Consider the following 23,082-nt stretch of genomic DNA (forward strand, 5'->3'; position numbering starts at 1 on the left):
GCCACATGATTTCTTTTCCACACCACTGCTGGCTCACACCAAGGCCCATGGGAATGCACAGGCTGGTGGTGGGATCTGAAAGGCCCATTCTGCCCTCAGCAAGGAAGGGTTTCCCAGCACCAGTGTCAGACACTCCCCTCTTTGGGATCGGAGCAGTTGAGATCCTCCTGGTAGGATCACCACGTGCACCCTCTCCCTGCTCACTCCAGAGCAGCCAAACCCAAGCAGAAACCTCTCTCCCAAGCAAAGATCACACCAGCAAAGGGGACAGTGCTGTGCCTTGGGGAAGCCACACAGATCCACCAGTCTTTGTTTGACAGGGATGTCACTCGGACTGCGGGAAGGAGCCAAAGCCTCAGAGGTACGTCCCTGCCTGTGGACCAGCACCAGCCACCCTGCAGCCTCTTCTAGGCTCTCCTACCCTCCTCCTGTCCCCTCTGGGACCTGTCCCTTTTGGGTCCTCAGGAAGGGAAGTGATGAAATCAGCACAAGCTGGAAAGATTTTCTCAAGTGGGCCAGCAGTAGGAAGGGAGAAGCACATTCCCTTCCACGTCTGGTTTGCTTCTGTGTGCTGGAGAGCTGGCACAGAGCACAGCCCGGGCTTGGGGTTTGCCATCTGCAGATGGAGCCAAGAGCAGAGGGGAAAGTGTCTGCAGCTGGGTGTTCACTCACTGCCTCGCTCCTCTGAGAGTTTGTCCTTACTAAGGGTGCAAGGCTCTAACACAAGCATGTCCAGGCTGCTGTGAAAGGTCTGTACTGGACAACAGAGCCAATACCAGGCCTAGTCTGACTCTAACCTGCCCCTGTTTACGTGTATTTGTAACCCAGACACCGCAGACTTGCTCTGCTCTGTGCCCTACTGCAACTTAAAATACAGCCCTGGCTCGAAGGTCTCTATTTGCAAACATAGAGGAACAGCGGTTCTTAAATTGCAGGCAAACATTTGACTTCACTCAGGGCAATTCAAAGAATAAACTGCACGAACCCCACCCTTCTGCCTAGATAGTTTTCTTTCAGGCCTTATCACAGATAAAATATGGCCCTTTTTTTTTGTTGTTGAAGGAGTAGAACCTGCCAAATATTTACCAGCTCTTTCAGAAGGCTGAAAATGTCACTCCTACAGTGTAATAAACTTCCCCGGAAAGGCCCTGATAAATAGAAAGCCTTGCTGTACTGCCCAGAACTAGTTTAGTGTGGCCCAAGTATTGCCAAGTCTGAATGACAAAGAAAGCATATTTGTACACACAGAAAGATTAGCAAGAGAGGCATAAAGTTTAGAAGTGAAAATAAAACAAAGCCCCATTATTAACCGGGGAGGGGGGGAATAATTGAATCTGCATCCCAGAGAGCACAGGACATTGTGAAAGCCTCAGAGCTAAAACAATAATTTAAGAGCTTGTCCACAACTTGCAGCAGAAGCTTGAACCATCTTCTTTAGCATTTGGAAAGTGCTAAACCATGGGCTACCCCCAGCCCAGCCTTCAGAGCAATATTATTTAAAAATAAAATATTTTTACTTTGTAATTTGACCCACAAAAAGCCATTTGGGGTATGAGGGAATGTTCCCTTCAAGCCTGAACTCTAATTCAGAGAGAATGTTTAAACTCCACAGTGTAAAACAGATGCTGAGAAATGCGTCTGCATTGTACTGTATGTTCTTTGGGGCACAGACAGAAGTTGGAAAGTGCCTGTCAATGCAGTGTGTGCAGCTATGATCTAAATAATCCTAATAATGTAGTTGAATGGAGAAAAAACCCCACATTCCTCATATCAGCCAGTCTGTCAACAGAGTTCTAGCAGCTACAGACAACTACATCCACACTAGTGCAAACAGATGAATGTTGCTTAAAAAATGTGTCCTTTCACCTTGGCAAATGCCATCTAAAAAAAAAATCTAAAAGTGACTAGGGAGTTGGAAGCTCAAAAGTACACATTTAACAAGTCCTGCTGACCATAAAATGCTGAGCACTCACTCCCTCCAGAAGCCAGGCTTCCACTGACTCTTGACTGATGCACTCAAATGAACAGACTCATGCTATGCTACACAGTGCTCCAGAATAGGTTTCAGGGGAACAAAACTTGCCAGAGTTACTTAAAGGCAGGAAGAAATGAAATTGTTTCTGAGGAAAAAAAAAAATAAAAAATCCAGATTATGTTAAACCTGACAAAAGCTAAAGCACAGCACAGTTAGGGAACTCTCCTATGAAAATGAAAACTTGGGTTTAGCCCACCAGCTAATCCAGGAGCCTGACCAGCAACACAACCGACCTCCACAAATCGCTGCTTGCCAGTGATACCTAAGAAGTTGCACAAGAAGCTGGAAGGAGCACGCTAAGGAGGCAGAGGAATCTGCTCCCCGGCCCCCCCGTTCACACCATCGGGGTTTAATGTTAATGATACGGCCCCGCGTGCCTGAAGTATTTTTACACTATGCTCGTCTTCTTGTAGCTCCGACTCGTTCCAGGGCCGATGATTAGAATCAGATTTCTGTGATTTCACTGCAGATTAATTTCGTTGAGAGCTACAGATCTGCAGGGAGAAGAGGGCTGCAAACAGGCCAGCAGAGCGGGTTTTAGCGGGTTCTCTCCTAAAAGAGTAACAGTATCTTTGCCTTTACTCCTTAACTTTCACATACTTTTCCTTTTTCTGGCCACTAGACCGAGTTCTTTGGGAAAATGGGCATATGGGGAAAAGAAATGTGCAAAAAGTTTTCCTTGACATTTTGATTTCAAAGAAAGCTCCCAACCAGTACTTTATGAACAGGTTTATGAAGAGAACAGGCCCAAGTAAGCCCTGACTGCGCCCACTGTCCTTCAAATCAAACAGACACCTGAGGGACTGAACACGGGAAACAATTCTGATCTGTTAAGGTCTGTATGTCCTGATGTGTGTCAGAGCAACAGCTATTAATACACGTTAGCATGCTGCACACAAGTGTTGGGATACAGGGGGATGGAGAAGAAAAAAGTAGGCAGAGGTCTATAATAGTATTTGTGGTTTTTTCCTAATTGTAAAACAGTAAATATTGTTATTTTTATGGGCAATTGCAACAGAAAATTGCACTGAGAATGGGGCTTGTTTGCAAAAATTTAATGGGAGCAGAGTATAAAAGTTGTGATTCTCTGATATGCAGTCTGCATACACACCTACAGAATGTAGACTCAAACATCAGAGGGAAAGTGAAATTCTAAGTGGCTCAAAAAAAACACACAGGAAGATTTTAATTTTCCATTTGCTTTTATAGACCTTAGCCATGAGAATAGCGTTGCCACTTGGCCTTTTTCCTTACTGGAGGTCAATATCATTGACTTTACAAGAGAGGAGTAAAAACATCGTTACGTAAATCAAAAAAATTATGAGGACTCTCAAAATAATTCTAAGAAGTTAAAATGCAATGTAACATAACACAGAAGGGCACAGAAGTTATAAATACGACGCTATACAAGCCAAGAGTAATATACACACCCGGAGTTGTATATACACCGTGCCCAAAGAAGGAGCACAAACCGGTGTCTGCAGACGCGTGGTGTGCCGAATCCAAATCCGACAAAAAAAAGGGAACATCGGAAGGGTGGGGGGTGAAAACGCTTAGGTGAGTAAGAGGAGAATTCCCGGGAGCCCGGGCACTCCGAATGGATGTGACTAGATTTATTAAAAAAAAAAAAAAAAAAAAAAGGAAAAAGAAAACAGATGTGTTTTCTGAAAGTGAAAGCGGAGGGAAGGATGCACATGGTCTTGCGGGAGCGAAACCCGGCGCTCGCTCCCCGCCGAGGCAGGGCCGGGCACAGCGTCCTGCGAGCCGGGGCCGGGCCGCCGTGGGGACGGGCCGCCAGCACCGGCGGGACGCGCACGTTCCAGGCCCTTTCGGAGGTGGAAGGAAACAAAATACGGTTCGCGGAGAACCAGCTCCGTCCTCTGCCCGCGGCGAGCAGGGGCACCCGCCGGCCCCAGCGCCGGGGGAGCCGCGGTCCCCGAAAGCCGCCCGAGCAGCGCCCCGAGCAGCGCCCGCCGAGCCCCCGGGCCGGGCCGGACCCGCTCCCGCAGAGCCCCCGGGCCGGGCCGGACCCGTTCCCGCACAGCCCCCGGGCCGGGCCGGACCGGACCCGCTCCCGCACAGCCCCCCCGGGCCGGGTCGGACCCGCTCCTGCCGAGCCCCCGGGCCGGACCCGCTCCCCCCGGGCGGCCCCGCGCAGCGACAGCGCCGCCGCCGCGCTCCGTCTTCGCCCTCTGCGCGCCCGGCAGGTCCCGGGAGCCGAGAACTGGGACTTTGTAGGCCAGTTGAAGACACGAACCTCTCATCTCGCCCGCAAAGACCCAGCCCTCAGCTCGCCCATCAGGCGCAGGCGGCCACTGCACATCGCTATCTTTAACTGAGCCCCTTTCTCTGGCCGGTGCCCGCCGCCAGCGTAGAGCCCCCGCCCCGGGGCCACCGGGGACCCCGCCGGAGCGGGGCCGTCCCCCCCGGCCGGGGCAGGCACGACCCGCGCCACCCCCTCCCCGAACTTGCGAGCCGGCCCGGCCCCGCTCCCGCAGCCGCCCCGGACCCAGCCCCGCACCTCGGGCCGGGCTCCGACGCCCATCGTGACTCGGCACCGCCGATCCCGACCCCGCTGCTGCGGGAACTTCGTGCGCGGGGAGAGCGGAGCGAATACACCGAACGGACAGAAAATCCCGAGCCCCCTCCGTTACCTGCTCTGAGTGAGGGGGGGACACGGGAAAGGGGCTCGGAGGGCCCCGCGGCCGCTTCCCCGCCCAGAGCCGCAGGTCCTCGGGATTCCGCACGGGAAGGGCTCGGGCTGAGCCACAGCCGAGCGGGGAGCGGCAGCGGGCGGGCGGCCGCGCTCCCCTCGCCTGCCTCCCGCAGCCCAGCGGCTCGCAGATGGGTATTTAAACCGATATTGATCACGGTGGGATTTTTTCTACCCTTCCTCTTTGCCCTCGCAAAAGGCAAAATTAAAAAAAAAAATAAAAATAAAATGCGTTGCCACAAGGGACGTTGCAACATTTCTCTCGGCTTTTCAAACGCTGCGTTTGCCCCGGCGAGATTGAAGTGTCCCGACACAAGAGCAGCACAGGAGAAGTAGGGGAAAGAGGGGGGGAAAAAATCAAAACCACCCAAAAGCAGAAGGAAAAAAATAATAATTAAAAAAAAAAGCCAAAATCCAACACCCAAAGCCATCAAACCGGAGAGACGAGCTGCTCCGCGCAGCGTTGCGGTCCCGGGCGGCGGGGCTCCCGTCCGGCGCGGACACGCGTCCCTCAAAAGTTCGCTCCACGTGTTGCGGCCGCGTCCCGGGAGGGTCGGCGCGGCCCCGCGCACCGGGGCGGTGCGGGCTCGCCCCGCCGCTCCCGCGCCGTTTAAGGAAGCGGCCAGTCCCCACCCCTGCGCCGGGCAGCTCCCGCCGCAGCCCGGCCCGGCGGCTCCGGCGGCTGAGCCGGGCTGCCCTGCCCGCCCGCCGCCCTGCCCGCCGGCCCGGCCCGGCGCTGTGTCCCGAGCGGAGCCGCGGCCCCGCCGCCCCGGCCGCGCCCGCCCTTCCCTGCGCCGCCTCCTCCCGCCGGGGCAGCCCCGGCTCACACCGAGGGCAGGGCGCGCCCCCTGCCGGCCGCGGAGCGGCACCGGGACGGCACCGGGGGAACGAACCCTGGGGACCAGCCCGGGGTCAGCCGGGGGGACCCCCCCGCTACGCACCCCTCCCTGCATGCACCGAGCGTGCTCACCGCCGGCAGCTCCCTGCGCTGCTCCTGCGCTGCTCCCTGCACTCATCCCTTCTCTGATCCCTGCACTGCACCTGCATATCTCTCTCCACTGCTCCTGCACTGCTCCTTGCACATCTCCCTGCATGTCTCTCTGCACTGCTCCCCACACGTCTCCCTGCACTGCTCTCCATCCATCCACCCTTCCACTGCACACCTCGAAGCGGCTACAAAGACACCTTGTCCATACCACAGGGGTGTCACAGGACCTCCTGTTCTACCTCCTGTGTCCTGCATCTCCAGTAAGGCTGTGTGAGCACACCTGTATGACCATGAACACCTGGACACAAAGCACAGTTATACATAGTTTTTTAACACACACTCAGTTATAAACGTGTTTTAGGAAGATGCTATGAGGCCCTAAAAAGTTTTTTGCTTGTTTTGGGAAGACTTCTTCACTGATGCAGGAGGTAACTGTGTGCTCATGCATGATATAACAGCACACTCATGCATGAGGTAGCTGTGCACCCATGCACGGTATAATTGTGTGTTCATGCATTACGCAATTGTGAGCTCATGCATGATGTAATTGTGTGCTCATGTGTGAAAAAAATCAAAGCTAGCAGCCAGAGGCCTTATCTTTTAAACCTTTGGGTTCAGCAGGACACAAATGCACATCTCTGCCATCTACACCAAATTTTTTGCCTGTCTATGCCGAAGCCACACAAGGCAGCCCCGTGTATGGGGGTCCACTGTGTGCTCAGCATTGTCACAGATGTGGCAAGTGACTCCACCTGCCTTGGGTGGATGGAATGCCAGAGAGGGAACTTGAACTGATCTGTCATGTAACTGCTCTCGATCAACACTGTGAAGCCATCCTCTACACAGAAGAACGTGTTCCTTGGCTGGAAGCCTGATGAGTATTTAGAGCCAAGGAACATGTTGTTTAAAACTGATAGTAGAATGCAAAGTGAATCATACACCATGGGCAAAAAGGTTTGAAAGAGGGACAAAGCTGTATAAGCCTTTTGAAAATAAAGACATACTGGCAGAAGTTACAGAAATGAAGAATTCCTTGAACCATCTGGAACAGTTCTGCAATGATGATGCCCAGTGAGTACTGGTAGAAATTAAGACTTCCCAGAAAGGTATAAAAGACTAACTTTTTCTCTGGTGAAGGAAAGGGATGCTGTTGAAATCATTTGAGTTGAACAAGAAAAGGCCTAAAATTTTAGAAATTAAGAGACTGTTGCTCTTACAGACACTGCAAGTTACATCTGCCAACCTCTTACTCCCTTTTTCCTTTTTTTAAAAAAACCTGTTCTTGCTCTTTGGTTCTATCAAACAGCTGCTTCTAACACCACAGATCAATTCTGAGCAGAACAACTCACAGCAAATAATGTACCTACGTGCACGGAAGGAAGAGAACGAGCCAGGGAGCGGAGAATTTTCATCCTAATGAAGCTCATGGCACAGGGCTTCACTGATGTCCCGACCAACCGTTTAATTCGCTATTTTCAGCGGCCTCAAACATGTTGCCTCTCGTCTTCACCTTGCCCCCACTGGCAGTGATGTGAAGCGCCTCGTAATTTCCATGGGAGCAGAGCAAGACTTTCACACAACATTTTCGCCCAGCGGGAGCTCCTGTGCAGGGAGCCTGATCCCATGGGATGTGCTCAGCTGCTGGCAGCCCGCTCCCACTTCCACTGGCAGCCCTTTCGTGGTAACTGGATAAGGCATATTTCAGGCAAGTCTTCCCCTGGCAGGAGGCACTTCCGTACCTGAGAAGGTCAGGTCTTAGGACTTCATCTCCTCTCACAAATACCTGCTGGCTGCTCTCCATGGTGTGCAGAATCCATGTGCTGGGAATGCATGACTACAGCCCCTGTCTGGATGGGAGCTGGGAAGAGGATTAGCTCTGCATACAGTTCAGATGTAATCACAAGCGTATCAAGTTGTAAAGCATCACAACTTACACAATTCTAAAAATAAACATAACCAGTTTGTTTCAAGCTGTTTGGCAGCCAAAAGTCTAATATATTAATAACATTTGACCAACAATAGCCCGGAACATCAACTATGGAACAACAGCTTCTATCACTTCTGAAAATAGCCCTCTTTGGAAAAAAGAAAACATTTTTACAAGAGCCATGAACCAGCTTCTTTACAGGTCTCCACAAAGGTTTCACAAAGGGGAAGCCTGGTGTGAAACCTCCAAAGTTAGGAGGGACCTCCTGTGGGTGGGAGGCTGGCCTGCTGCTGAGTGGGACACAGAGCCTGTGGACACTGTTTAGTCTAGCTGAAGGCATGCATTACTCTGAGCTTCTCTCTCTCAATCCTGCCTATGCTCATGCAATACCTTTCTCTGCAAGTAGATTCATTGATTTATTAACTTTCCAGCGTGTGGCACCATGTAAGCAAGGGTGGCTTGTAGCCAGCAGCTTGGTATTTCGGCATCAGACCTTGTTGACAAAGCGACTGGATTGTCAGAGAAGTTAAACTGGAACCCAGTGTAGTGATAGAAACAGCTGAAATCCACTGATGGCACAGGATGAAATTCCCTCGTCTTCACCTGAAAATATGAATCCATGCCAGAGACCCGGAGCGAGATCTGAATCAGAACAATAGGAATATCAAGTTTGTGATTAAAAGGTCTGAAATGTGCAAATAGGATGTATTGCAAAGAGCTGGCCTGACCCCATGTATCTCTGCGGGAACACCGAACAGCCAAGTTCATTAAGGATTTATAGAACTGCAGTCCCCACTCTGAAACATTTACTAGAACATGGTTGTTCACCTCGGAGCACCCACGTAACACCAGTGAGCTCCAGCCTCCTGTCACTGCTCAGACATGCTCTGGTTCTCTGCTCCCTGGCCAAGGCTCTGCCTGTCCAAAGAAACTCTGGCAAACCGTCAGTACAAGAGGAATGCCCTACCAAAAATTGGGCCTTCGTACTTAAAGCATGTGTGCTTGTGTGTATATGGGGGAGAGGAGAAAATCACAGGACTAACGAGCTGTGATTAAGCTCAGAAATAATGGTTTCCTGTTCAAACACAGAGCTATGTCTCTTCTTAGTACAACTACCTCATCCCCAATTGTGTCTATTAAAGACAATTACTGGGGGAGACAGATATGTGTAACCAGATGTGGAAACAATGGTCATGTTATGCACAGTGCCATATGCAGTTTAAATTCTTTGGGCCTGAACAAGTTGCACATAAAAAAATTGTGCGCGTGTATGTGTGTGTGTTTGTGCAGTGCAGAGCAGCTGTCAATGGGGAAATCCCCTTAGCCCACTTTAATCCTATGTTCCACAATCCCCAGGGATTAAACAAATGCACTAACATTATTCACTGTAAGGTTCCCTCCCTGGGGGGCTTCAGTCCATGAAATCCACTCCAGCATTTGCAACTTCCAGTTGTGAAATAGGCTGTGCACATTCTATATTTGGTAGCTCACAAGTACTCTTTCAGTTGGGCCCGGAGTGATGAAAGGACAGGAGTCAGGAATTCAGCTCAAGCCAAGTCTCACAGGGAGCAGGCTCGGGCTTGGAGCTCATTTCTCACTGTGCACGGGCACCAAGGCATTGCAGTGACTGCTGAGAGGGGACAGTGACCACAGGACTGTACAAGATGCTTTCTTAAAATCAAAGATGCTGCCCCAGCGTTAGTCCTCCCCTCTACACACCAGGAGTATGAAATGAGGCATTAAACCCAGCTACACCAGCAGAGCCTCACATGACTCCTGCTTTCCTTTTCCTATGATGAAATACATGTTTGAACTTGGCTACAATCCCTGTGAAATTAGTGACAAGGATTCCATCGATCCAGATGCACAATCCTCACAATTCCAATAAGGTTGTGACAGTGCAAGCTGTACAATGCCATCAAATTCTTATGACCCTCTGGGTTCAATTGATGGCCACAGTGCCCAGCTATAACATAGAGAAATCTCAGGCTGGGGCTCCCAAGGACCCTCTGACACACTTGCAAGGCTGATTGATTGCTCCATCTCTTGCTTAAGCTCCCTGTCCAAGTTTATTACAGCTTCTTCGAAGACAGTAAACACTACATTCTATATTAGGCTGTCCTTGCCTTGAATTCATATACAGTTTAAATTCTTTAACTTGGGTGATTGTACCAACTCAGCACTAGTTTGAATCACCGCTGCCACAAATGAGATGTCAAGGCACAGTCCCAGGGAACACCCCCTGAGGCAGCCACTGCTGGTGGTACAGGGGCAGGTTTGGCCCCAGGCCTTTCAGTACAAACTTCAGAGGCAAAGGAGTTTCATGGAATGGCTGAGGCTGGACCTCTGGAAGTCATCTGGACCCACCCCTTCTCAAGCAGGGTCACCTAATGTGAAATCCACAGAGTTGTTCAGGTGGGAAAAGACCTTTAAGTCCAACCGTTAACCCAGCACTGCTAAGTCCACCGCTAAGCCATGTCCCTATGCAACACATCCTTTAAATCCCTCCAGGGAGGGTGACTCAACCACCTCCCTGGGCAGCCCACTCCAAGGCTTGGCATCCTTTTGGTGAAGAAATTTTTCCAAATACCCAATCTAAACCCTCCCTGGTAGAACTTGAGGCCATTTCCTCTTGTCCTATTTCTATATTAATCCAACACCTGACTCTGCTCCCATGGCACTGCATTTACAAACATATAATTTCATCAAGAGAACTTTTTCCAATAGAAATTTTTTCCAATTTACAGCAAGATCATAATAATAAAAGCTATACTCATGTTACTGCTCTTCATCCTGCAACAGCTTGCTCACTGCAGCAAACTTCACTCTGTGGTAAATGTGAGAGCTTACTCACACAGATAAGGAGAACCCTGTACACAAACCTTCCAGGCCTGGCTCTGAGCCTCTTTTTTTTTTTTTTTCATGCAGTTTACAGCCAGGGACATGAATAAATACCTGAGAGAGAGTCAGGGAAAGGAGTAGGGCTTCTGTGCCCAGCAGGCCCAGTGCTGCTGAGGTTGAACAGGCTGCCTAGGAGAAGAGATTAGAAATCTCCCATCCATCCCCCTTGCTCCTCCTTCCCTGCATAATTGCAGTTCCTTTCAGACACACTGCCTGGAGTGTCAGCTGGCATTTTCTGGGCTTCCCAGAAGCAGTCGCTGCCATTCAGCACCACTTTTTTCATTTAAAATCTGTCTCACGGGTTCCCTCGGGAAACCGAGCGCTGCTCCACTCCACCAGCACGGCAGGAAGGACTCCAGCTTCCAATCCTGGTGCCCACAGAGCTCATTCACAAAATCCCACTGCTGCCACTCCTGCCTTACACCTCGTTCTCAGAGGAGCAGCAGCAGCGTTCCTGTGCTGGGCCCTCCATCCATCCTGGTCAGGGAGGCTAGGCACACCTAGACCTTTCCATTAATACCGAATTACACAGGACAGCAGCAACCTCAGGGGCCTCTGAAGAGTTGCTGCTCCGTACCAAAGCAAAAATACAACTGGGATCCTCACAGAGGAACTTCACAACTGCTCCCCTCTTCATGTTTCTGGAGAAGAGGACAGCAGCAACTCTGCCCCTTGAACACAGAATGAGGAGTCTCACTTTGCCTTTCCTACAGTGCCATAAACAGAGTTTTCAAGGGGAAAAAATAATTCTTATTTCCTATCTCCCTGTCATTTTTTAAATTACTGGATTCTGCAGCATCCAGTGGATAAATATTCACAAACACGTACCTGCTCCTCCGGCAGAACAAATCGAGTAATTTCTGTTTCTGCTCGAGCCCTCGGCATGCAGACAAAAACATTTTTTATTCATCAGTGGTAAAAGGCTACAGCCATTTGACTTTAAACACAGACATGCTTCTGGGCTCTCTTCCAGGAAGTCTGTGTCACCCAGGCTTTAGATCGATATGTTTGTCTGCAAAGTCACCCTTTTGATCTGTAATTTTTCATTTTGACACAAGAAATGCCTTTTGGTCAAACTTCAGCAGTCCATTAAATTCCAGGCGTAATGGAAATGGGAATCACATTGCTGTAGCCATGTGAAGATTTCCACAGTTTGGGGTTTATTTACTCATGGGTTAATTTACCCTGCCATGTATTTGGGACCCGGACAATACTGCAAATAGTGTTCTCCTGCCTCATCTGAGCTCACTGCCTCCTCCACCACTCCTCACCAGTGGTTGCAGCTTCGTAAAAAAATTTGTACTTTTAGTTGTCCAACCTGCAGAAAACATTATTTCAGTTTTGTACTGCAGACACTGCGCACCCTCCCAGCCTGGCCCAGTTGTTCACTGTGTACAAAGGGGGTCCTGGCCCCCGGGACAGCCCCCCAGGCTGAGAGTGGGGGCTCTGCCCAGCTCACGGCCCAGCTGGCTCAGCCTGGTCACCCCTGGCACACCACACTCCGTTTGCACAACTCAGCACAGCCCTTTTCTTTCCAAGGTCAAGGTTTCAGGGCTTGGATGGCTGAGCTTTTTTCTCCCTCTTTTTTTTTTTTTTTAAAGGTGTCAGCCATCCCATGGAAGGGTGACAAGAGAGGTGGGAAAACAAGACAAAACATTATTAATGGGAGAGGCGGGTCTGCCCAGCCTGTGGGACAATCCCCCTGCCTGGCTCCACACAGCAAGGTCCGAGCAAGGCTGTGGAGTGATCTCACTGCTATTTCTGACCAGACACAGCTCCTCCTGTGTTCCCAACACACTGGTTTGTGGTTGCTGAAGTTTGACCCCAGGGAAGATGCGACTCAGGAGAGTTGCAAAGCACTGAAAATGTTATAATAGTCCAAACAAATAACATTATACTTTTAGTCCCCATTCACATCTTACCTTTCAAAAGCACACATTTTGTGTCAGCCTCTCAAAAATACATCAAACCCAGAAATACTGCTGTTATAATCAATTCATTTTTACACTTTTTTTAAAGCAGTCATGAAGAAGTCTGGATTCTGAATAACTGGTTTGTCAAGCCAGAAAGATTAGACAATTCTGTATCTAAATATGGCCAAGATTTTCAGCAGTAACACATCTTTTAAGTACATTAATTGTAATGTGTTTTTACTGGGTAATTAAAAGGGGCCTCATTTTAATCCTCATTTCACAGAGGTGTTATATTCAGAGGGAGGTTCTCAGTATTTTCTGGAATAAAGTCAAAGACCTTAAAGCAACTCAAAAGGGCCACGTAAAAATTTTTATGTTTTAAGTCAGGACTTGTGTCCAAAACAAACAGCTCTCCTCCACCCACCAAAAAACCCCAACCCAAACCCATCTCCAGCACAAGCTATGATCAGATCATAAGCACCTTGATTAAAGTTCAGTGGCATTTCAGGACAAGCTATTAAATTAAAGGCAAAAATCAATTTTATTGCCTGAGTAATAAGAGGGGGGCAGGAATTTGGGAAGTGAGGGAACATGTGATCTGCCTCAACGCAACCCTGCCTTGAAGACAACAACATGAGCAGGAACACACTGACAGAACTATGTGTTCCTGGACAGAAAGGATCTGGGAAGGTGAGCTTATTCCAGGAGGGAAAATGCACAACAACCTTCCAACAGCAGTCCTGGGACAGGGCTGTCCCCTGCCCCTCCCCAGGAGCTGAGCACGGAGCCTGGGAAGGACCTTCCTCACAGACGTGTGGGCGCTAAAAGTGAATATTCCAGTTCTGCAGAGACTGAAGTTAGGCAACTGGGAAGCTGCCTGGATGTGTTCTGGTCACAGAGAAGAGCAGAGCCAGAGCTTTATTGAAATACCTGGTTCTTAGTCCTGGGTTCGTGGCACACGTTTGGGCAAGACTCAACTGCTCAAGTTTACGGGATGGGAAGCCTCCTTCAGGGAGGACCTCGCTTTCACAACTGCTTTCAACCAGAAACAAACCCACAGAATGCTGAAATGCTCTGCAGAAGCTGCAAGATGGCTTCTGAATAATTAGAAGCATTTCGGTTTGACAATCTGATGTGAGAAACTGCAGAATAAAAAAAAAAAAGTCAAAATAAGGTGTTTCAAAGCTGGAACTTTCATCTAACAAAGGTGACAGGATTTTGACAGCACTGCATTTTCCAAGTAAAATAGCGTCTACATTTTTCTAAACAAGTTTTAAACTGCATTTCCTGTTTTTATATCAAAACATACTAGAGCTTGTTTTGTGGTTCGTTAATAACATACTGTCCAACCATTTTGTACAGACCTCCCCGAACACCTTACAGTGCAGTCCCTATTAAGAAAGGCAAACAGCCTCCTGCCCAGTCAGGCCCAGGCTGAGTGTGGCACCTGAAACAGCAAAACCAGCTTTTTCCTCAGCATCAAAGGAAGCAGCTAGTTCTTTGAAAGAGGCTCCTCCACTCTTCCCAGATATCTGGCTGTTGTGATTTTGCAGTGCAATGATTATTCCTTACATATTTTAAGCTGTCTGGAAGCAGCAGTGACCAAAGTGATGTTCTAGAGAGCCAGCAGAAATGCCCTTGCACATGTCTAAAGCTTTGCTCAGACTGGTGCGTTAAGAACCAAACAATGAAGGTCAATTCTGGGTAAATGGTACAGCTTCACTGAAAGGATGGTAAGGCACTGGAACAGGCTGCCCTGGGATGGGGTTAAAACTGAAAGAGTTAAAAACCTGTGGTTGTGGCACTTGAGGACATTGTTTAGTGGCGAACATGCAGTGCTGAGTTAACAGCTGGACTCGATGATCTCAGAGGGCCAACCTTAACAATTCTTTGATTCTAATTGCACTAAGCTTTTATTCCAGGATTCGACTTCTCTACCCTTTAAGGACTCTATATGTGAGCAGTACATCAAACCCAGCACCTACAGAGAAAGTACCAGCGAGAGGGATTCTTCACATCCCAGCGGACCCAACTCCCCTCGCACAGCACAGCTTTACTTTAACTGTGCCTCGCTGCATTCGGGACACCTGTCCTGGGGCAAAACACAGAGCACAGAGAACTGTCCCCTGCAAGGACGTGGTTCCTGGGTCCCGTGGTGCAGAGGGGACATAGGGGTCCCAGGGGTGCACCACCGGTGTTGCCCGAAGCCTGCTCACCCCCACGCCCTGCTGATGCCACCCCACGACGCGTGGGGACCGCGGCCACCCCAGCAGCTCCACGGTGCGGACCCGCGGAGCATTGCGGCCACCGGCAGCCCCGCGATCCGCAGCTTCCCCGGGGCCGGATGTCCGACACCCCGGGAAGGGCGGCGGGGCCGCGGATCTCCGGCACCGAGAGCAAAAATGAGCCGCAAACGAGGCGGCGTCCGCGGCCTCCCCGCGGCGGGGCTGCCAGCGCACCGCGCTGCCTCGGCAGGCACGGACGGGGTTCGAACCCGCGATCTTCGGTTTACGAGACCGACGCCTTACCACTTGGCCACCGCGCCCGACGGGCTGGCTGCACCCGCGCGCCGCCAGTGGAAGGCAGCGGGCGGCGCGGCCGCCGCCGGGACCGGACGGCGCGTCCCGGGGCGCTGCCGGCGGCGGGACGGGGCGGGGAGCGGGCGGGATGGACGGGGCGGGACGGGGCGGAGCGGCCGCGCCGTGCGGGGGGAGCCCCCGGGGCCGCCCCGCGGGGGCTGCCGCGGGCACGTGCGGGGCGGGGCGCCGGGAGCGGGCGGGGCTCTCGCCGTGTGCCCGCACCGTGTCCCGCCCGCGGGGCTCGGCCCCGCCCTGCCCCGTCCCCCGCGGCGGGACCCCTGCGAAACCCCTTCCCGCGGTGTCCCCGAGCGCTGCTGCTCCCACACCACGGAATTACCGGGGAGGGTTCGCTTTCCTTTCCTTCTCCCGGTGTTTCTCGCGGCGGAGTAACGCGGAGCGTCCCTGCAGGAACACGGAGCTGCCTCGGGAAACAAACAGCGGCTGTTCGGTGTGAGAAAAGCACTGCCAAGCTCACGCTCCGGCCCTGTCGCTGGCCAGCTCCCGGTTTGGGGGGCCGGAAAGGATCCCCCGAGAGCAGGAGCCGAGTGGGATCGGACACAGCCCCTCGCAGGGCCCGGGACACCGGGATGGTGGGGACTGTCCCGGCACTCGGGAGGCTGGCGGGGACTGTCTCTTCCCTGTGAGCCAAGCAGCAGCGTTTCCCCACCCTTCCCTTGGGACAGCATCAGGCAATCTAATATGGTTTGTGTCAGGAAGTGTTTCCTGATATTCAAACTGAATTTTCACGTTTTACTTCAATCCCATTATCTTCTGTTTACACAGTCAAATCATAATAGCATAAATCTTAAATACAATACTGCATTATTAATATTTCCTCCTTTGGGTTTCCAGCTACCAAATATTTAGTCTTATGGCTAACGCTTGGTTAAAACCCAAGAAATGAATCAGCTCTCATTTTTATCACCACTAGCTGAGGGAAGAATTTGAAGGTTGTGGTTTTGAACCATTATTTAGCTTTGCATTGACATTTTTCATCCTGGCTTCTGGTTTTCAACCAATGCTGGGCAGCAGAAAGTAATCTGCTATTTTTTAGCCTACATATTTGTCCTGAAAAACACAGACCGAACCAACCAACCAAAGAGGAAAGAAAAGGCACAGTTAGAACCTAAAGCCAATCTCACATAATAGAATCCCTATCTTTACTTTATACTATGAATTTGTAACCAGGCCCCACTGTCTGTCAAATCAGATCTGAGTTACACAACCTTTATTACAGGAATGCATCCTGTGTTTGCAGTGTTCTCCTTGCTCAAATAAACCAACCACGTGAGGTCTGAGCAGCTCATTCCAAAGAGGAAAAGTCGCTTTCCTCAGGGTCCCATTTTAAGGTGCTCATAACAATATTGCAGCGAATCTATCCCAGCCTGTCTCTGCTGCTAAGGTTTACTTTTTTGAGGCTACAGTTGCTTGGGAACTCAGCATCCCAGCGATACCCAGAGCCCCAAAAAAGCAGTACGGCAGGAGGTGCTGGGGTTGCAGAACTCGCAGCTGTTTTTCAGCCACATCCTGCCCCCTCCATGGCCCTGGACTTTGCATTTCAGGTGGTGGGCACAGGACAGTCCTGGCAGTGCTCCTGCTCCCTCCCTAGCTCTGGCAGAGTGATGGGAAGAGCCTGCCTGTTTTCTGCTGCACCCACTGCCCAGTCCTGCTGCTCCCCAGCATGGGGCCACTGAGGGGGGGGGCTTCAGGGCTTCACCTTTAATCCACACTTACACAGTATTTCCATGAATGAAAACAAACTCCTCTGCTGCTGCCCCCCAATTCACTGCTCTGCACAGCCAGAGCTCAGCTCCTCAGTCCACACTTTGATCCAAGAGGCTCAAGTACAGCCTTGGTCAGGTGTTGTTTCTGTGTCACATGGCACAAGTGCTCAGGCAGACCAGAGGATTCCTGAGGGCCTGAGAGCAGCCCTGCCTGGTGACTGTTCAGGTTTTAAATGAAAGCCTGAGCACATTAGGAAAAGCCATAGAGACAGTGTTTCATAAAACAGAGCCAGCAATTTGCTCCAGTACAACAAGGAGAGAGCGAGCGCAGCCTTTCAGCAGCTGAGTTCCATCTACCTCAGTTGGTGCCACAGCCCAGCTCCTCTGTCTTTTCAGAAACAGTCTGTACTCTGAGTCATAAACCCCACGTTACACACTATTGCCTCAAAATGCAAACTGCCTCATCAGTCACTGAGCTCAGGCACAAAGATCTCGGTGTGAGGGAAATAAGCACCGTGCCAGAGGACACTGCTGACATATTATCATTGCAAAGTTGCTTTAAAATCACCATTAACCCAAACAGTTATGATTATACATCTGGGACAGTCTTCAATTTACTAGTCATATGCTCTAACCTCTTTTTTGCATCCAAAAAGCAGTTGGCTCCGAGGACAAATTTCACCCAAGTTATGCAAGCCAGGAGAGTCCTTGCTGTTTTGCATGGGTCAAAAGACATTCAGAGTGGAGTCACACATCCCAGTCTGACCTCAGAGATTCAGGAAAGCATTGAAACAGGCCATCCAAGAGTAGTGAACAGAGCAAGGGAAAGCACTGAAGTCATGGCTTTGAGACTGCTTTGCTGAACAACATGTGTCAGCCAAGACAACATGAGGAGATCAGAGCCTGCTGCCAGACTACAGGAGTTGGACAATGTACTCACTCAATGCTCACATGAGATGTGTTTCCTCTTTGTAACAGCTCTCCTTGTCACTGTTCAAGTTCTCAGCAGTTTGAACTCCTGCAATCTACTTCCTACTCTCCTACTCTCCTGTCTGCCCTCAAACCCTCCTTCCCTCCTCCCTTCTCTCAAAAGATAGGAACAAGATAAGAATCACCTCCCAGGAGTTCTGAGCTTGTAAAATTCCTGTTTGTAAAATGACCCAAGGGTTGTGGCTCTCCCCGGCCAAGTAAAAACATGTAAAAACAGCATAATTTTTTAGAAACTATTATGGACTTTGTGGTAAATAGTGTTGATGATTCCTATCCCCAGAGTAACAGGTGATTTGCTTTCCCACTGTGTTTTTCTTGTGTAGCAGTGTGTAACTGATCTGGAAGTAGGTCAGTAGTACATCACATTAGCCTGAGGTGCTGAGATTTGGGAACAAAACTTCTCCCTGTCTCTCTGGTGAAGTAATTTAGCATACACAGTAGGGAGTTTTCTTTGAGCCTGCAGTTATAAATCTGAATATCCAACATCTCATTGCTGGGAGGAATCTGGGAATGGAAAAGCCTGAGAAGATAACACTCAGGTACGTTGCTCCATGTATTATTTATACACTATCTTTGCCCTGATTCCCCAAATATCTGTACCCACAGTGAGAAAAGCTGCCCCACAGCCACATGGGGTGATACTGTAAAAGACACATACCAGGATTAGAGACCTCTGAGAGCCAGATGAAAGTTGTTTGATACGCTATGATCACTTGAAGATCATCAAAATGTTTTATAAGGAAAAACTTTGCCCTGCAAGGCTTGAACTGATTAGTGAAGCCTTTTCAAAATTCCCTTTCCCCCTCTCCTTTGCTCCAAGCCCAGCTGGAGGCAGAGATCTTACCACTTTAGATTCCACTTTATATTTTAAATAATACACCACAGGCTCAGTTCCCTGGCTCTACACCCTTCACCATCTTCCACACAGTTGAAAAACGGTCACATTTTTTTACATCAAGGGCACGAATGACACCTGACGAAGCAGCAGATTTTCAGGAGCCAAACTTCAAACCCAGTAAAACTGCTGTGGAAACACATCCCTGAGCCACCTGCACCCTGTGGCTATGTCAGTGTGGGCTTTGCTGGTGCTCCCAGGCCAGCCTTGATGGTTTCCTCCAACACAATGCCTGGCAGGCAGGAGAAGGCAGGGAGCTGCACAGGGCTGCTTGAGGAGCTGCTTCGCCCCTGGATTGTTCCAACACACAACAATCCCCCCCATTTTTACCACATAAGAAGCACCCAGCACCTTCCTAGGCTGGCTGTGTCTGCCCCTCTGTCAGCAGTGTTTTCACAAAGCCATGGGCCCCACTCTTTTGGGCAACAGTGCCCACAGACACCTCGGCTGCCCCTGAGGTGACCGTGCCCTCCCCTCACTCCACAGAGTTTGCAAAAAGCAGCCTCAAACCCAAACTGCTCCTCACTTATTTTTTTAACTCTAGCAGTTAAAATACAGTGCAGAGAAGAGGCCAGTGGGTCTGGCAGCTCAAACAGAAGATAAAAAAAAAAATTACCTCAGAGTGTTGGTCGAGTGGGCCCCGGTGTGTCCTGCAGCATCCCGCCTCACGCAGAGCCTGTTCCGCCGGGAATGGGAACGTGGTGAGTCCTGGCCTGAGCCCTCACCAGGCTGAGGGGCTCCTCCACACATGGCACCAGTGACAGGTCCCAGCTCCCAGGCATAGCCCAAGCCGTCCTAGCACCACCCTGGCCCCTCATGGACAATCCTTGCTGTCCTGCTCCCAGGACGGCCCCTCCAGGCACTCCCAGGAGCCTCAGCCTCTCCCAGGAACAGAGTCTTCCCTCAGGCTTCTCCTGGCACAGGCGCCTCCAGTTTAACAGTGAACATCTCCCCCGGCACACGCCCTGGGGTGGTCACTGCTGGCCATGTGAGGCCAGACCAGATTCCCCCAGGACACGGCTCTGGGCTGTGCCCTCCCCGCAGCAGCTCACTGCCCCTCAGGGCAGGAGTCACAGCACTGCTCATCAGCACCACGGGTCAGTAAATACAGGCCAGATTAAAAAGCTGGCTCCAAATCCTGCAAACAGCTCACAGCTGGAGTGCCCATCAACACAGAAGCGGAGAGATTAATGGGTCGTCCCATACAAAGCTTTGGCCTTACATATCCCACACAGCTCTTGGATGTTTTACATGGTTGTGGCTGTCAGGTAAGGCACGTGCTGAGCAAACTCCTTCCCTGCCATCCTGGAGTTCCCTCATAACTCAGCCAAAGATAAGGAAGCCGGTGTTTGGGCAGGGCAGAGCAGAGCTGGGCAGTCCTCCTTTAAATGAAGCACAGAAATAGAGGTGGACCAGGAAGGAAGGTAAGGAGGGACATTAAATCAGTCATCCACTACAGACAACGTTTCAGTCATGCAGGAAAAGCAAACAATTTATTTACATGTCTGATTGTACATTACAGCTACCTGAAGGATCCACATCAGCAAGGACAGCTTTATTGTCCCTAGAAAGTATTTTAAGAAAATACAAAGAAAATAGTGTAAATGGCACATTGCAACAGTACTGACATCACTTCACGGGTGGTATAAATTACAGAACAAGACTAAAAATAGTCATATGCCACTTTTGCTGGCTGCTTTTTTTTTTCAGTAACAATGGTGCAAGTGGACTTTTCTCACTTTCATACTAAGCAGCCTTCAAAATAAAAAAGTAAAACCACCTCATTGCTTCTAAGGCAGCTTTATATTCTGTCAAATGGGTGCTGATTTCAGTCAAAAAATTTCTGCTCCGTGAGAGCAGAACATACTATTTTATAGATTTTTGTAAGATTTAGGAGATAAATCTTTTTTTTTTTGTAAGATTTAGGGGATATTGTTTTGTAAGATTTAGGGGATACTGATGATTTCTTCCTTGTGACTTAGCAGAGTTTATTATCTCACTGTGTCTGGCGGCTGGTGAGTGGGGTACTGATAAACCACAAGGTGTAAGTGGAGGGATCTCACCAGATGAGGGGGTCAACACTCCAGAAATGAAACCATCAGCTCAGGAAGAGGCTGGTGGGAGGGAAGGACACTTCTAGGACCAGATCCCTGGTTGCCAGTTACAGATGTCCAGTCTCACATCGCATCTATTCAGCTTCCCAAATGCTGCAGGAGAGTGCTGTGCTACAAACCCCATGGGAAGGAGTTTATTCAGCATTTGCCAAAATGTGAAAAGCAAGACACCCAGTTTGTCACATCTGCAAGAGGAAGATCTCCAGTCATGCAGATCCAGGGTCTGTCCTTGGGAAACGCTGCCACAGAAGCCAGGGAGGAAAGAGAAGGAATAACTTAAAGCATCTGAGGTGCTCTAAGATGGTGAGTCTATGAATTGGTAATGCTATTTCTCTTTCCATTTCAATGGGCAAAGTAAATCACTTGCCCAATCCCACAAAAATAATCCCAGAACTGTAGTTAACCTGAAATGGGCAATGTGTTCAAATGAGGTTTTGGTCTGGGGTCCATTTCAAGTATAAAAAGAGGCAAATTGGCTTTAATGGAAATAAAAACTATAGTTGCCAAGTCAGGACAATAACATTTAGTTAAGTGTTTTATTATTTTGAATTAACTGAAGCCAACAAGTGGATAGAATTGGTCTCATAACGATACTAGAACAATAAATCTGCGAGTGTGTGTGTGAAACATTGCCTTACAAAAGAGACCAGCCATCTGACACAACATTTCTAAAAGAAGACAAAGAACTGCTAATTATGTTAATTTTCATTTGCTATGTAATTTAGACCATGATCTAGTGCTTCTAAAAAAACCTGTACAAAATGAGTATTTTTTACATCTCAGAGGCACATGAATACAAATCTGATCTAGTTTATATATACACATGTACAAGAAACCAGATGATCAAATGAAAGAAGTGTATATAAAAAGTGCCCGAAACAGATGATAAAATGCAAAAATAAAATGTATCCTCACAACAGAGAAGTAAAAGGCACAAGTACTAAAATACGTAACCATGCAAAAAACGTGGGTAGTCTGTGCAACAAAGAAAAACAAATGGCTCTCACAACCGATTTTACAGTAATTCTCAAAATGTTTCAGTATTTAAACATAACATCAGTGCAACATTTACTGCCCTGTAGCAGGTTCACAAGACACGAAATTCTCAGTTCCCCTTCTGGCGTCCTTTCTCCAAAGCCAGAATAATTTAGCTACAGATAAGGTATTATATAAAATAGGGCTGGTGTTGGGTAGTGTGAGATCCCTGTGTGGAGGAGTAACTGCAGCCCTCCTGCCCCCCTTACCCTCTGCACACTCTCCCAGGAGAGTCCCAGCCCCTCGATGGGGCACAGCAGCTCTGAGGGGTTTGCCAGGGCCAGTGTCACTGCTGACAACAGGGGTGTGAAAGCTACAGCTCACATGTCGCAGCTGCACCACTAACAACACCTACACCAACCAGAAATATGGATTCGAGGGGTAGGTGTCCAAATTACACCACAGAAGCCCCATGTTTGTTACTGTTATGTTTTCATGAGGTTTAAAGTTTCAGTCAAAAGTAATCCCTCTGTGTCTCTTTGAACAGGTACTACTCTTGAGTTGAAACAAAACCTCCAGACTTAAGCCAGTGAGCTAAAACCCATCGTATCCAGAACAGCACGTAGCACTGTCAGCTGGCTCCACACTGTGGCAAACCCTGGTACCGTGGCCCTGGCTGCAGATGTTTGTGTCTTTATGGGCTGCTGCCGTTCCCTGTTCCCTTCGAGGTGTGCCTGCCAGGCTCAGCTGCAGGGCTGTGCCTCTCACAGGCTGTGAGTACAGAGTGCAGTGGGACACCTGTACAGAATCCAGGCAAAACTTGTGGCACATCCCAGTGATCCCACACCTGGATCACCTTCAAACTTACCCTACCTGCTTGCATACTGAGAATCAGCTTCAGCGTTTTGTACATGGAACACAACCAGCTTTCATGACCACACAAAAGGCAAGGACAGGACTGGCCTGGTATAAAGACAAGGCTGAAATTCTTGTCTCGGTAGCTAAAGCCATACTGAAGCCAAGAATGTTGAATTTGTCCCTTCCATCTGCTCCTAGTGCTGCCCCAAGGCACACAGCCAGTCTGACAGTGGGCACAGTGGCTGGGGACAAGACAGAGAGTATAACTGTCAACAGAACAAATACTGGGGAAGAATACCAGAAAGAAACAACTCTCTTGCACATGGATAGGAGCAACTCCCAGTGCATTATGCAGGATGACAGGATTCAGACCCAACACCTACTGCAATCCTTCTCAGTATCTAAAGGTGCATGCAGAGTTTCATTAAACAGAAACCCACACATGCTTCAACAGCAAACTGCTCCTAGAA

At 49.6% G+C, this 23,082-nt stretch overlaps 1 long non-coding RNA gene and 1 other non-coding gene across 4 annotated transcripts in view; both read right to left on the reverse strand.

Annotated features, from left to right (window-relative positions):
- The window catches only part of LOC108495892, a 37,692-nt gene extending 18,000 nt beyond the window's left edge, over nt 1-19,692 (reverse strand). The window contains exon 1 of one of the 3 annotated variants that reach the window (XR_001874260.1): nt 19,282-19,692. This is a non-coding gene — a long non-coding RNA (uncharacterized LOC108495892). Of the gene's footprint in view, nt 1-3,889; nt 3,923-17,720; nt 17,797-19,281 lie in introns of those variants that run through there. The other 2 variants (XR_001874262.1, XR_001874261.1) reach the window with 2 other exon arrangements.
- On the reverse strand, nt 14,951-15,022 carry TRNAT-CGU. The gene has a single exon. It is a non-coding gene; the product is annotated as a tRNA-Thr (tRNA).
- Nucleotides 19,693-23,082: the final 3,390 nt, after the last annotated feature.

Source organism: Lepidothrix coronata, unplaced genomic scaffold (genome assembly GCF_001604755.1).
Source record: "Lepidothrix coronata isolate B3197 unplaced genomic scaffold, Lepidothrix_coronata-1.0 Scaffold34, whole genome shotgun sequence".
Lineage (NCBI taxonomy): Eukaryota > Metazoa > Chordata > Aves > Passeriformes > Pipridae > Lepidothrix > Lepidothrix coronata.